At 44.0% G+C, this 13,074-nt stretch overlaps 1 protein-coding gene across 8 annotated transcripts in view; it reads left to right on the forward strand.

Annotated features, from left to right (window-relative positions):
* The window catches only part of LOC126988668 (uncharacterized), a 114,754-nt gene that overhangs the window by 90,310 nt on the left and 11,370 nt on the right, over window positions 1-13,074 (forward strand). For 7 of the 8 annotated variants that reach the window (XR_007742422.1, XR_007742431.1, XR_007742424.1 and 4 more), the window contains one exon: window positions 12,885-12,980. The gene's annotated coding sequence lies outside the window, so the exon portion shown is untranslated. Of the gene's footprint in view, window positions 1-5,056; window positions 5,281-12,884; window positions 12,981-13,074 lie in introns of those variants that run through there. The other variant, XR_007742439.1, reaches the window with a different exon arrangement.

The raw sequence follows: 13,074 nt of genomic DNA on the forward strand, positions 1-13,074 counted from the left end.
CTGAGGTTGACAGGATCTTTGTGACACCACCGCCTCTGAGGTTGACAGGATCTTTGTGACACCACCGCCTCTGAGGTTGACAGGATCTTTGTGACACCACCGCCTCTGAGGTTGACAGGATCTTTGTGACACCACCGCCTCTGAGGTTGACAGGATCTGTTGACCACCGCCCTCACCGCTTGACAGGATAGACCTTGTGACACCACCGCCTCTGAGGTTGACAGGATCTTTGTGACACCACCGCCTCTGAGGTTGACACGATCTTTGTGACACCACCGCCTCTGAGGTTGACACGATCTTTGTGACACCACCGCCTCTGAGGTTGACACGATCTTTGTGACACCACCGCCTCTGAGGTTGACACGATCTTTGTGACACCACCGCCTCTGAGGTTGACACGATCTTTGTTGAAGAGTCTGTAGCCATCTCTGTTGTGTTCTGAACTTAAATCAATATTTGTGGTGTCAGTAAATGTTTCGGTTATAACAATAACGTCAAAAGTTTCTGTTGTAACAAAATTTCTCAATTCTTCAAAATTGTTTCTCAGGCTACGCGCATTGAAACTAAGGAATTTTAGATTATTTTGAGGTTTAGTATATAAGAACGTAAGGAGTCTGCAAGAGGCCGGTTGCCCTATACAAGGCAGCTCCCGTAATCCTAACGCCACCTTACCTCCCTCTCCATGAATTTAGAGGCTAGTAATGGAAGTGGTGTTACTTGCGGTTTTACGATTTGGTGTCAAGTGTGTTGCAGGACATTCATTTACACGGGCAGGGTGGAGAGACGCGGCCGAGGGCAGTTTTTTTGTCGAGAAGTCATGCACTGCATCGCTTATTAGCCTTCCAAATCTGGCTGTTTCGACAAGGAACAGGTGCAGACCTTCCCTTATTAGGAACGGTCCACTCTGGCCGTAGAAATTGCCCGTGCAGGCGCTGAAGAATCCCACGTTAAGCTCCCTGCAAAGAGTCCGCAGGCGGGTGTTAAGACTGAAGGCCATGATGAAAAAGTTGCTCGCCGCTGACATCTTTGGAAGAATTCCTGAAATTATAATATTTGGTCATTTAGGGCCGCGTTCACAGTCGTTTTGTTTGTTTTGATCGTTACCAATGGCGGCGATCGATGCTATAGTTTTCCACGTGAAACTGGCCTATGGGGTAGTGGCGGCTGCAGAGGAAGCGAGAGGTGTTGAGAGTGTGTGGCAAGGTGCGGGGCTAGGCTAACCCCGCAGCCGCCACTACCCCATCGGACAGTTTTACGTGGAAATTCTAAAGCAGCGATCGTCGCCATTGGTAACGATCAGAACAAACAAAACGACTGTGAAAGCGGCCCTTATAGTCTTGCACAGTGGCGTAATAGACTGACTGGAGGCCCTGGACAAACTTTTGTTCGTGAAGTTTTGCCGGAGGCGGCCGGTAAGCGCAGCAGCGCCATGGCCCGCGGGCTGGTAGTCGCAGTAAAAAAAAAAAAAAAAAAAAAAAAATCAATAGCAAAGCAGTCTCGTGGAAAACTGTTCAAACCTGTGTATGTGCATAGTTCTTTGGTAGTTAGTTTATTATTACTATTATTATTATCGTTATAGCAAATTGTATTAATATTATTTCAGCCAGTTATGTTAAAATTAGCATTGGTAACCTATTATATTATTATAATTACTATATCCTATTATATCATTAATATATCCTAATGTTATATTTTATATAGGTAGCCTATTATATTAATATTATTTTAGCTTATCATATTAACATTATTATTATAGCCTATTATAATATTATTACTGTGTTCAGATAGCTGGGAGCTATACCTTTTCGGGAAGAAGTAATGAAGAAAACCGGCAATAGTAACTATTAATTATGTTATTTTTACTTGTCAACAATGTAACATTCATGCAATAAATGATCAAAATCGATTACGTCAGTCAGTCATGTAAACGGAGAAACATACTTACCGGCACAGCACCTCATAGGTGGCACCTGGTGGCGTAACTGTTGGCGTCGTGCATCACAACGCCAGCTGATCAGTTTCCCTCATGGATCACGGTCACATAATATATTTATCGTGCGTATTCAAGTTTTCAAGTCACAGATCCGCAGAGGGCCAGATTTGGGCGGTATAGTATGCGGGGGTTGTGCGGGGACTCAGGAGGTTAGGAAGGGATTAGGATTTGGGTTAGGACTTAGGATTAGGGTGAGGATTGGGTACAATCTCCATATCTTTTAAACATGCAGCCCTTGCATTATACGGTTATACCACAACACAAATCCAACAAGTCCATTATAATCAGTATTCAGCACAAAAGTTGTTAGAATAGCAGGATCCTGCCACGCATCATGCCACTCAACACACCACTGAAAAACTCATCGCACTTTGTATGTGGCAATGACCGGGGTTTTGTCACTTCTGACCGACAATGATCACTCGTCATTATACAGCATGCTGAATGCTGATACAACACAACACAATGTTCTTGCTCGCATCCACTATTATATCAGTCAGTCGGATTCTTACCCATCACCACATAAGTTATTAAAATACAGAACCCACCATGAACCATGCCATGCACCGAGCGGCCATCAGCCAGCCGTGTTTCTCATTTCAAAGATCAAGTCAACATTGCAAAACTCATCACAAATCATGTCTGTGGCAACGACCGGGTTTTATCACTGTCTGACAATGATCAGTGGCTATTACAGGACATGCTGATATACACAACACAACTTTGTCACTGATATTTCACTCTGAAAACCTCGAAAAATACAGATCCCACACAGTGACGGTACCATTCACACACGCGGGCGAGGGGAACAGCTGGTAATGAGTTCTGATTCCAGTGTTGTTTGTTGCAGTGGACACATTGTATTTTAGCTAAAATGAAAATATTACGAAGGGAAAAGCAGTAAATGTAGGGAAAGTAAAAAGATATTTTCTCATTACTTTTGTTGGTTTTATTTCTTTTACTAATTTATTTGTTTTTTTAATCATTACCTCATCGGGGGCCCCCTGAATACCCAGGCCCTGTACTATGGGTGGTACGCCACTGGTCTTGTACTGATGGATAAGTTGCAGTACATATCCAGCAGTTCCAACGAGTGGGTCTTGCAGACGTCGTTAGTATTTGCGTGGAGAACAAAAAGAGAGTCATTAGAAGCGTCAATGTACATAGGAGTACAAAGGAGTACAAAGGAAAAGCAAACAGCAACAGACCTCTTGGTCCTAACTAGGCTGTGTGTTGTTGCTGCCATCTACTCTAATCTACGAGTCAGAGACACAGGACAGCAAAGGTGAAGGCTCCTCCCCTCCCACCAGTCCCTCCAGCCGAAGTTGGCATGAAAAGGAAGAATACCATGTAGTATAGAAAAACTACAATGGAATTTTATATGGACAAAAGGCAGGTCATACACGACAACTAAGCTAACACTACTTTCTGTTAGACCGGAGCAAAATAGCGGATGTTCGGGTTAGATTTTAAATATTTGTCTAGTCGGTTTTTGAACGTGCAAATAGTTTCGCTTCCGACGACGTTTTGAGGCAGACCAATCCATATATTATTGATGACACGGTTGAAGAGGAAGTGTTTTGATTCATATGAGTTGAAACGCTTCCTCGTTAATTTTCTATCATTTGTTTCTTGTTATATTTGATTGAGAGACTGTAAAATAATCATGAACATTAACGTTATCGAATCCCTTGAAAATTTTAAACACTTCTTTAAGGTCACCTCTTAGCCTGCGCTTTGATAGGCTGAATAAGTTAAGTTCTTTAAGTCTCTTCATACGGTTTGTTTCGTAGGCTAGGGATCATTTTAGTAGCTCGACCCTGCACCCTCTCGAGTTTATCTACATCTTATCTGTAATAGGGAGACCAAAACTAAACGCAATACTCAAGATGTGGGCGAACTAACGAATTGTAGCAAGTGTCAATATTACTTTTTTTCTGATTTGTGTTCAAATGTACGACCAATAAATCCGATCAGTTTGTTGGCAGTTTTTACTACTTCTGTGCAATGTTGACTCAGTTTAAGATCGTTCGAAATTATTACTCCAAGATCTTTTTCTTTGCTGGCTTCAGAAAGTCGCACTCCGTTAATTTGATAATGAATACGATCGTTGTTGATTCCGATATGCATAACCTTGCACTTTTCAATATTGAAATTCATTTGCCATGTTCGTGCCAACTACTTAAACGTTCGAGATCAGCTTGGAAGTGTTCTTTATCCGTTGTCGTAGTGACTCTGCTGGTTATTTTTGTGTCGTCTGCAAATTTCGATATTTTATACGATAGCCCCTCGTCAATGTTATTTACGTACACTAAAAACAGAACAGGTCCCAACACCGACCCCTGTGGAACACCGCTTTTGACATCTCGCCAGTCAGATGATATACCATTCATAACAACTCTCTCTTTACGGTCGGTAAGCCAGTTAGCAGGGGGGGCGAGGGCGAAGCCCCCGTTAGAGGTTAGGTTATGTAAAGTTCGGTTAGAGTAAATTAAATATGCTCCCCGCCAAAAAAAAAAAAAAAAAAGAACGATTTTACGGCGCATCATAGATGTGGGGAGCGGGGTTCAGGGGGGGCACAGCTCCCCCAGGGTAGCAGGGGGTCGAGGTTAGGTTATGTGAAGTTCGGTTACAGTAAATTAAATTTGCTCCCCACCAAAAAAAAAAAAAAAAAAAAGATTTTACGGCACATCATACATGTGGGGGGAGGGGGGCACAGCCCCACCTGGTTAGCAGGGCCCCCGTTAGGTTATGTAACGTTCGATTAGAGTACGTAGTTTTAATATGCTCCCCACCTAAAAGAACCGATTTCCCCCATTTTCTCTACTAGTACTTAACATTTGAAGTACTTGAGCCTTCATATTATGGTTGAGGGACATGTATTTCGTTCCTTAACTATAATATGGAGGCGTATTGTCGTATTTTGGTGGCGCGCAGTCAATCTCCACAATTACCATCACTTACTGGCAACACGAACCCGTGTAGCAGATTCGAAATGCGGCTAGTCAGGATTCACGTTTTCGAATAGCTCGGGCAGGAGGTTCGAGAGCGCTGGAAGAACCCACAGTACTCTCGAGGGCGCGACGTTGGACGGATCACGGGCAGCTAATGGTTTTGCTTGTGTCGGTGATAAACAATGAAGATACACCGTGGAACCTTACGATGAGGTGGCAACCTACTAGAACCGGTGGTAGCTGGAGGGCATGAGTGTGGTATAGGCGGTACGTGTGGACGCAGATGGTCGAGGGCAAAGTCTTTGGTCGAGGGCCCCACGCCAGACCGGTGAGGTGAGCATCGTTTGGTGGGTTCACAACTTAACGTTCACTAATTACTACGCTTCTCTGATTTTTCTCTCCCAAAACAAGCTTGCATGTGCTCCAGTGGGAATGCGTGGTTTCTGTATGGGGAACACTAAATTCGTCGCAAACACCTTATTTAGTGGTCGTGGGAGGGTGGACAGGGGAGCCGGGTGGCATATTTCTGGACTGTACCACAGTACTGCGCGCTGCAGTGAGAACGGATGGAAGACACCGTTTGAGGAGAGACTTAACTAGACCTCGCCGACGCTCACCTTAACCTCTCTCTCTCTCTCTCTCTCTCTCTCTCTCTCTCTCTCTCTCTCTCTCTCTCTCTCTCTCTCTCTCTCTCTCTCTCTCTCTCTCTCTCTCTCTCTCTCTCTCTCTCTCTCTCTCTCTCTCTCTCTCTCTCTCTCTCTCTCTCTCTCTGTGTTTGTGTGTGTGTGTGTGTGTGTGTGTGTGTGTGTGTGTGTTTTCTTATATCTTCTGTGTGTGTGTGTGTGTGTGTGTGTGTGTGTGTGTGTGTGTGTGTGTGTGTGTGTGTGTGTGTGTTTTCTTATCGCTTCTGTGTGTGTGTGTGTGTGTGTGTGTGTGTGTGTGTATTTTTTCCTCTCTCTCTCACACACACACACACACACACACACACACACACACACACACACACACACATGTGCATAATGAGAGAGAGAGAGAGAGAGAGAGAGAGAGAGAGAGAGAGAGAGAGAGAGAGAGAGAGAGAGAGAGAGAGAGAGGTAAGGTGAGCGTCGGCGAGGTCTAGTTAAGTCTCTCCTCAAACGGTGTCTTCCATCCGTGAGGCAAGTGTAATTTTCAGGGTCGTTTTAAAAGACATTTCGCCGCCCAAGAACACACATTTGACAAGACAGCATTTCCAGGGCTATTTTTATGACCCTGGTGGTAGTGTGACCCTTCCTCTGTACCGTGAACCTGAAGAAACACTCATTAGAATCCGACTGACCCTCTCTTTGACCTTTAGAAATAGCTGATGTAAGAAGCGCATGTCTTATAATACCAGCATTTTAGTGGTGGTGTGCTGTGGTGACAAGTGAGTGTGTATTTGTTTTCTGAATGAGTCTATTGTACCGCAGTCTAAAATCTCTTGAGGGAGGTGCGTGGAAAGTATGAGTGCTTATAGGCATCGGTGTAACAGTGGTAGTGTGATATGTTTGGTATTTATGGATGTGTGTGTTACGTGTACGTTGACTGTTTGCGTTGTGTAAGTATGTGGATCAATGTCAAAATGAGTGTTTGTGATCTTGTACATAGGTGTCTGTTCTTACTCACAGAGGACTCCTAGAAGAGGCCATTGAGACTGTACATGTAGGGTCGTACTGTAAGACATTTCATCGTCCAAGAACACATATTTGACAAGGCATTTCCAGGAGTAGTTTTATGACCCTGGTGGTAGTTTGACCCTTCTTCTGTACCATGAACCTGAAGAAACACTCATTAGAATCCGACTGACCCCATCTTTGACCTTTAGAAATAGTTGATGTGCGAAGCAAAACTGTCTTATAATACCGACCACAGTGTAACTCCAGCTCTAGATTACTAAGGCTAGATTTTATGGTAGAGTGGTCATTGTGGTCGAGGCATTTATAATCTATGAGTTCAGCATAATCAAATTTCTGTTTTTTGGCTTTTCCACACCTAATCCAATTTTCATGCAAATTCTGCAACTTCTCTTGTGATTGTTTACCTAGTGATAGTAAAGAGGTTAGGGAGCTTTGAGCTTAGGGTGCCTCTTCTCAGTGTGTTTTTCCATTCTGTCGTACCGATTTTTGAAAGTATTGACACAAGGGCTGGATATAACTTCTTCAGGCAAGCTATTCCACTTATTCACTACCCTTGCATCAAAGAACTTCCCTCTCTTGAGTGTTCTGTGCCTAGGCTGACTCAACTTGAGGCTAAGCATTAACCATAAACTCTGGGAGGCTGTTCCAATTGTTCACTACTCTGTTGCAAAAGGTATATTTCCTTATGTTTAATCTTGGCCTTTGGTTATATATCCTCTTTCCATGCCCTCATGTCACTGATTCAACCTATTCCATGAATAACCCTTCACTCAAATTCACGGCGTACACGCCACTCATTTTAGACCGGTACAATAGACTCATTCAGAACACAAATATGCACTCACTTGTTGCCACATCCCAGCCAGCACACACACACGGGGCCCACATGGAATTTCCATGGGTATTGGTGGGCATGGGTAGGGGATGGGGAAATGCATGGTTTTCATATGGGACTCATGTGGGTTTCCCACAAAAGTAAATATTTTTCCACAATGCTATAACAGCTCAGGAAATTGTCTAAACGACCGAGAAAATTAACCTAGAGACAGTTATTAAAAAATGAACACGTGACTTGGCAGACAAATGATTCATGGGTACAACGTGGGACCGTTGTGGGTTTCCCACACATATATATTATTTCTTTCATTAATACTCCAACAATGAAATATGTTGTCAACACTATTGTAAAATCATCTTGGAGGCAATTCCTTTAAGATTTATATGTTGTCTGGCGGATGAATATGGGTGCAATATGGGACCCATGTGGGCTTCCCACAATGGTATATTATAACTGAAATGGGTGTACGAGTGCTTAATTGTTTTTGTAGGCAAGGGAAACAGGCAATTGGTGCAGACTGTAACCGAAGAGCCGCATCCTTTGATGTAAAATAAAAAAAATAAAAAGAACGTGCAGCAGAAGTGACCCTGGCCACTTATATAACTGTGTCCTCTGCAGGGCATTTGGCTACTGCCGTCATCTTGGCAGAACTTAGAAGCTCCATTGTGTAATGTTACACAATGCTGCATGGCTAACAAGTCAACCAACAGTGTCAGTAAATGTGGATGAAATGTGATGGTGACCTGCACTTGTGATGCAGGTCACCACTGGAGTCCTGCAGGGCTGTGTTCTATCTCCCATTCTCTTTCTACTCTTCATAATGATCTTTCCAAAACAAACCGTCCTCAATTAAGCAATGCCTCGGAGTCCCCGCCTGGGGGGGGGACCACAAATTCCCCCAGGGAGGACTCCCCTTCTGGCTGCCGACCCGAGAGGTGTCTTGATAACTCCTCGAACCTCTTTCTTCTCAATTTCTGCAACATTCGCGGTCTTCGCTCTAATTTTCATTCTGTGGAACATCATCTCTCCTCCTCTAAACCTCACCTTCTCTTCCTTACCGAAACACAGGTTTCTGAGGCTACTGACAGCAATCTCTACTCTGTTCCCTCCTACTATCTCTATCCTAAATTTCAATCCAAAGCTGGATGTTGCGCCTACGTGCGCAACGACATCACTTGCTCTCGTGCCCACGACCTTGACTCTTCTGAATTTTCCACCATCTGGTTAAGACTTCACTGTCATTCTATTACTAAATACATCTGTGCTGTTTATCTCTCACCTAACTCTACCAACTATGTAAAATTCTTTGACTATTTGAATTCTAAAGTGGAGCACATCTTGACCCTCTCCTTCGCTGAAATCTCCATCCTAGGAGATTTCAATGTTCCCACCAGCTTTGGCTTTCATCCTCTTTCACTGACCATCCTGGTGAACAAGCCTACAACTTTGCTATCCTCAACGACCTAGAGCAGTTGGTCCAGCACCCTACACGTATTCCTGACCGTCTTGGAGATCGGCCCAACATTCTAGACCTCTTCCTTACCTCAAACCCTTCTGCTTATTCTGTCAAACTGTTCTCTCCGTTGGGCTCCTCCGATCACAATCTTATTTCTGCATCCTGTCCTATCGCTCCTGTACATCCTCTGGACCCACCGAAGAGGCGATGCTTCTGGCATTTGCTTCAGCTCGGTGGGACGACCTGAGGATGTACTTTCCATTCCGTGGAATGATTATTGCTTCAGGATAGAGACCCCTCTGTGTGTGCTCAGCGCATCACAGAGGTGATTGTCTCTGGAATGGAGGCATACATTCTCGTTCTTTCTCTACTCCTCACGCTAAAAAGCCTTGGTTTAATCACACTTGTTCTCGTGCTGTCAATGATAGAGGTAGCTCACAAAAGATACCAGAGCCTTCAAACTAATGCTAATTATGAACTTTACATTTCTGCCCGAAATCGTGCCAAATCTATTCTCCGACTAACCAAAAATTCTTTCATTAATAGAAAATGTCAAAACCTTGCTTTCTCTAACTCTTCCCGTGACTTCTGTCATCAAGCCAAAACATCTCCTCCAACTTCACTTCTTCATCTTTCCCTCCACTCCTCAGTCCTGACAGCAACACTGCCGTCTCATCTATCTCTAAGGCTGAACTCTTCTCTCAAACTTTTCTAAAACTCCACTCTGGACGATTCTGGGCATATTCCTCCTACTCATCCCCCTCTGACTCCTTTATGCCTGTTATAAAGATTCTTCAAAATGATGTTTTCTATGCCTCTCTGGCCTCAATCCTCAGAAGGCTTATGGACCTGATGGAGTGCCTCCTATTGTCCTTAAAAACTGTGCCTCCGTGCTGTCACCCTGCCTGGTCAAACTCTTTCGCCTCTGCCTGTCAACATCTACCTTTCCTTCTTGCTGGAAGTATGCCTTCACACAGCCTGTACCTAAGAAGGGTGACCGCTCCAATCCCTCAAACTACCGTCCTATTGCTTTACTTTCTTGTCTATCTAAAGCTTTTGAATCAATCCTTAACCGTAGATTCAAAAGCACCTTTCCACTTCTGACCTTCTATCTGATCGCCAGTATGGGTTCCGCAAGGGCGTTCTACTGGTGATCTCCTAGTCTTAACTGACTCTTGGTCATCCTCTCTTAGCCGTTTCGGTGAAACTTTTGCTATTGCGCTGGACATATCAAAAGCTTTTGATAGGGTCTGGCACAAATCTTTGCTTTCTAAACTACCCTCCTACGGTTTCTATCCTTCTCTCTGTACCTTTATCTCCAGTTTCCTTTCTGACCGTTCTATTTCTGCCGTGGTAGACGGTCACTGTTCTTCCTAAATCTATTAACAGTGGTGTCCCACAGGGTTCTGTCCTATCTCCCACTCTTTTCTGTTGTTCATTGATGATCTTCTTTCCAAAACGAACTGTCCTCTCCATTCCTACGCCGATGATTCCACTCTGCATTATTCAACTTCTTTTAATAGAGACCCACCCTTCAGGAACTTAACGACACAAGGCTGGAGGCTGCAGAACAGCCTCAGACCTTACTATTATTTCCGATTGGGGCAAGAAGAACCTGGTGTCCTTCAACGCCTCAAAACACAGTTTCTCCACCTATCCACTCGACACAATCTTCCAAACAACTATCCCTATTCTTTGACAACACCAGCTATCACCTTCCTCAACACTAAACATCCTCGGTCTATCCTTAACTCAAAATATCAACTGGAAACTTCATATCTCATCTCTTACTAAATCAGCTTCCTCGAGGCTGGGCGTTCTGTACCGTCTCCGCCAGTTCTTCTCCCCTGCACAGTTGCTGTCCATATACAGGGGCCTTGTCCGCCCTCGTATGGAGTATGCATCTCATGTGTGGGGGCTCCCTCACAGCTCTTCTGGACAGAGTGAAGGCAAAGGCTCTTCGTCTCATCAGCTCTCCTCCTCATACTGATAGTCTTCTACCTCTTAAATTCCGCCGCAATGTTGCCTCTCTTTCTATCTTCTATCGATATTTCCACGCTGACTGCTCTTCTGAACTTGCTAACTGCATGCCTCCCCCCCTCCCGCGGCCCCGCTGCACTCGACTTTCTACTCATGCTCATCCCTATACTGTCCAAACCCCTTATGCAAGAGTTAACCAGCATCTTCACTCTTTCATCCCTCACGCTGGTAAACTCTGGAACAATCTTCCTTCATCTGTATTTCCTCCTGCCTACGACTTGAACTCTTTCAAGAGGAGGGTATCAGGACACCTCTCCTCCCAAAACTGACTTATCTTTCGGCCACCTCTTTGGATTCTTTTTAGGAGCAGCGAGTAGCGGGCTTTTTTTTTTATTAATTTTTACTTTTTTGTGCCCTTGAGCTGTCTCCTTTGCTGTAAAAAAAAAAAAAAAAAAAAATCCACTCATATGCTGATGACTCTACTCTGCATTACTCAACATCTTTTGACAGAAGACACTCCTAACAGGAATTATAAGACTCTACGCTTGAAGCTGCAGGATACTTAACCTCAAATCTTGCTATCATTTCTGAATGGGGTAGGAGGAACTTGGTGTTCTTCAACGCCTTAAAAACTCAATTCCTCCACAGTGGCAGGGTAAGGGGTGTGGTAGGAAGTGCAGGAAGTCTGTGTAAACAAATAGCTGCCTACCCACAGTGGGATACTTGAAATGTCAATTCGTTACTTAACCAAGCATTACTAATATTATTGGCCTGGTCACAAATGCCAGGAGTTGTAAGTCACATTTGTCTTAACTCGAGGATTACCTTTACAGTTTATAGTAAGAATAGCTAATGAATAATGCTACTTATTTAATGTTACTTATATTTTAAGCTGCTTTATGCATGTATACATCATGTTTTCCTCAGGAATGTCCAGATTGTCTGAGAGAAGACCATGAATGTTTGGAGTGGGTCTGCAAAAATTACTATGGGCCAACTTTGTTCAATTTCAGGGAATTAAATTGATGTGCAAATCCACAGAGTGAACCCATGAATATGCGGGGACAAGTGTATGAAGAGAGAGAGAGAGCGACATTTTCTCTCATGAATTAACTAAGTAGCAGTGGTTATCACGTTTCTTAATGGTCCCTCTAAGCGAGAAAAATGAGAAAAAATCACCCTTCACACAAACCATTTCATAATATATATCAAAGCATTTGTGATCAGATTATGTATCATCTATCTTCGGGGGTTTAAATTATGGCACAAATTTGGCCCGTCGCTGCAACACGGTAAAGCCACAAATTTGGCCCGTCGATGCAACACGGTAAAGCCACAAATTTGGCCCGTCGATGCAACACGGTAAAGCCACAAATTTGGCCCGTCGATGCAACACGGTAAAGCCACAAATTTGGCCCGTCGATGCAACACGGTAAAGCCACAAATTTGGCCCGTCGCTGCAACACGGTAAAGCCACAAATTTGGCCCGTCGCTGCAACACGGTAAAGCCACAAATTTGGCCCGTCGATGCAACACGGTAAAGCCACAAATTTGGCCCGTCGATGCAACACGGTAAAGCCACAAATTTGGCCCGTCGCTGCTACTGGGTTAAAACAGCATGCATGACGCCGACGGTAGGTAGACGTGACCTGTACATGTCAAAGTAATGCGAAACTCATGGCGGTAATGTGCGAAAGTCGTGATGGTAAGAATTTACTAAGCGCTAAACTCGAGGATCGCGAAACTCGGATAGCGTGAAACTCGAGAGGGTACTGTAGTGTATACATCATTATATCCAACTCATTCAAGAGGAAGGTCAGGACACCTCTTCTCACGTAATTGACTGCTCTCTCGGCCACCTCTTCAGATTCTTTACAGGAGCAGCGAATAGCGGGCTTTTTATTGTTTTTTTTTTGTGCCCCTGTGCTGTCTCCTTTGCTGTAAAAAAAAAATAATTGCCTATCCTTTTATAAATGTATCTCACCAATGTATCTCACCATCTTTCTAGGAGAGATACGATGACAGGCGTGACGGGTGGCGGCAGATGGGTGACCTACCTCAATTTAGTCCCTTCAAGGTGCCCAGACTGGTCAGAGTGCAACATGTGAGTTACTACACTTTCATATGTCTTAAGTATTCATATATGTCACTAGTTCACTGTCACTGTTTGTTAGAGGTCGAATTCCTACTATCTTCGT

Source organism: Eriocheir sinensis, chromosome 6 (genome assembly GCF_024679095.1).
Source record: "Eriocheir sinensis breed Jianghai 21 chromosome 6, ASM2467909v1, whole genome shotgun sequence".
NCBI lineage: Eukaryota > Metazoa > Arthropoda > Malacostraca > Decapoda > Varunidae > Eriocheir > Eriocheir sinensis.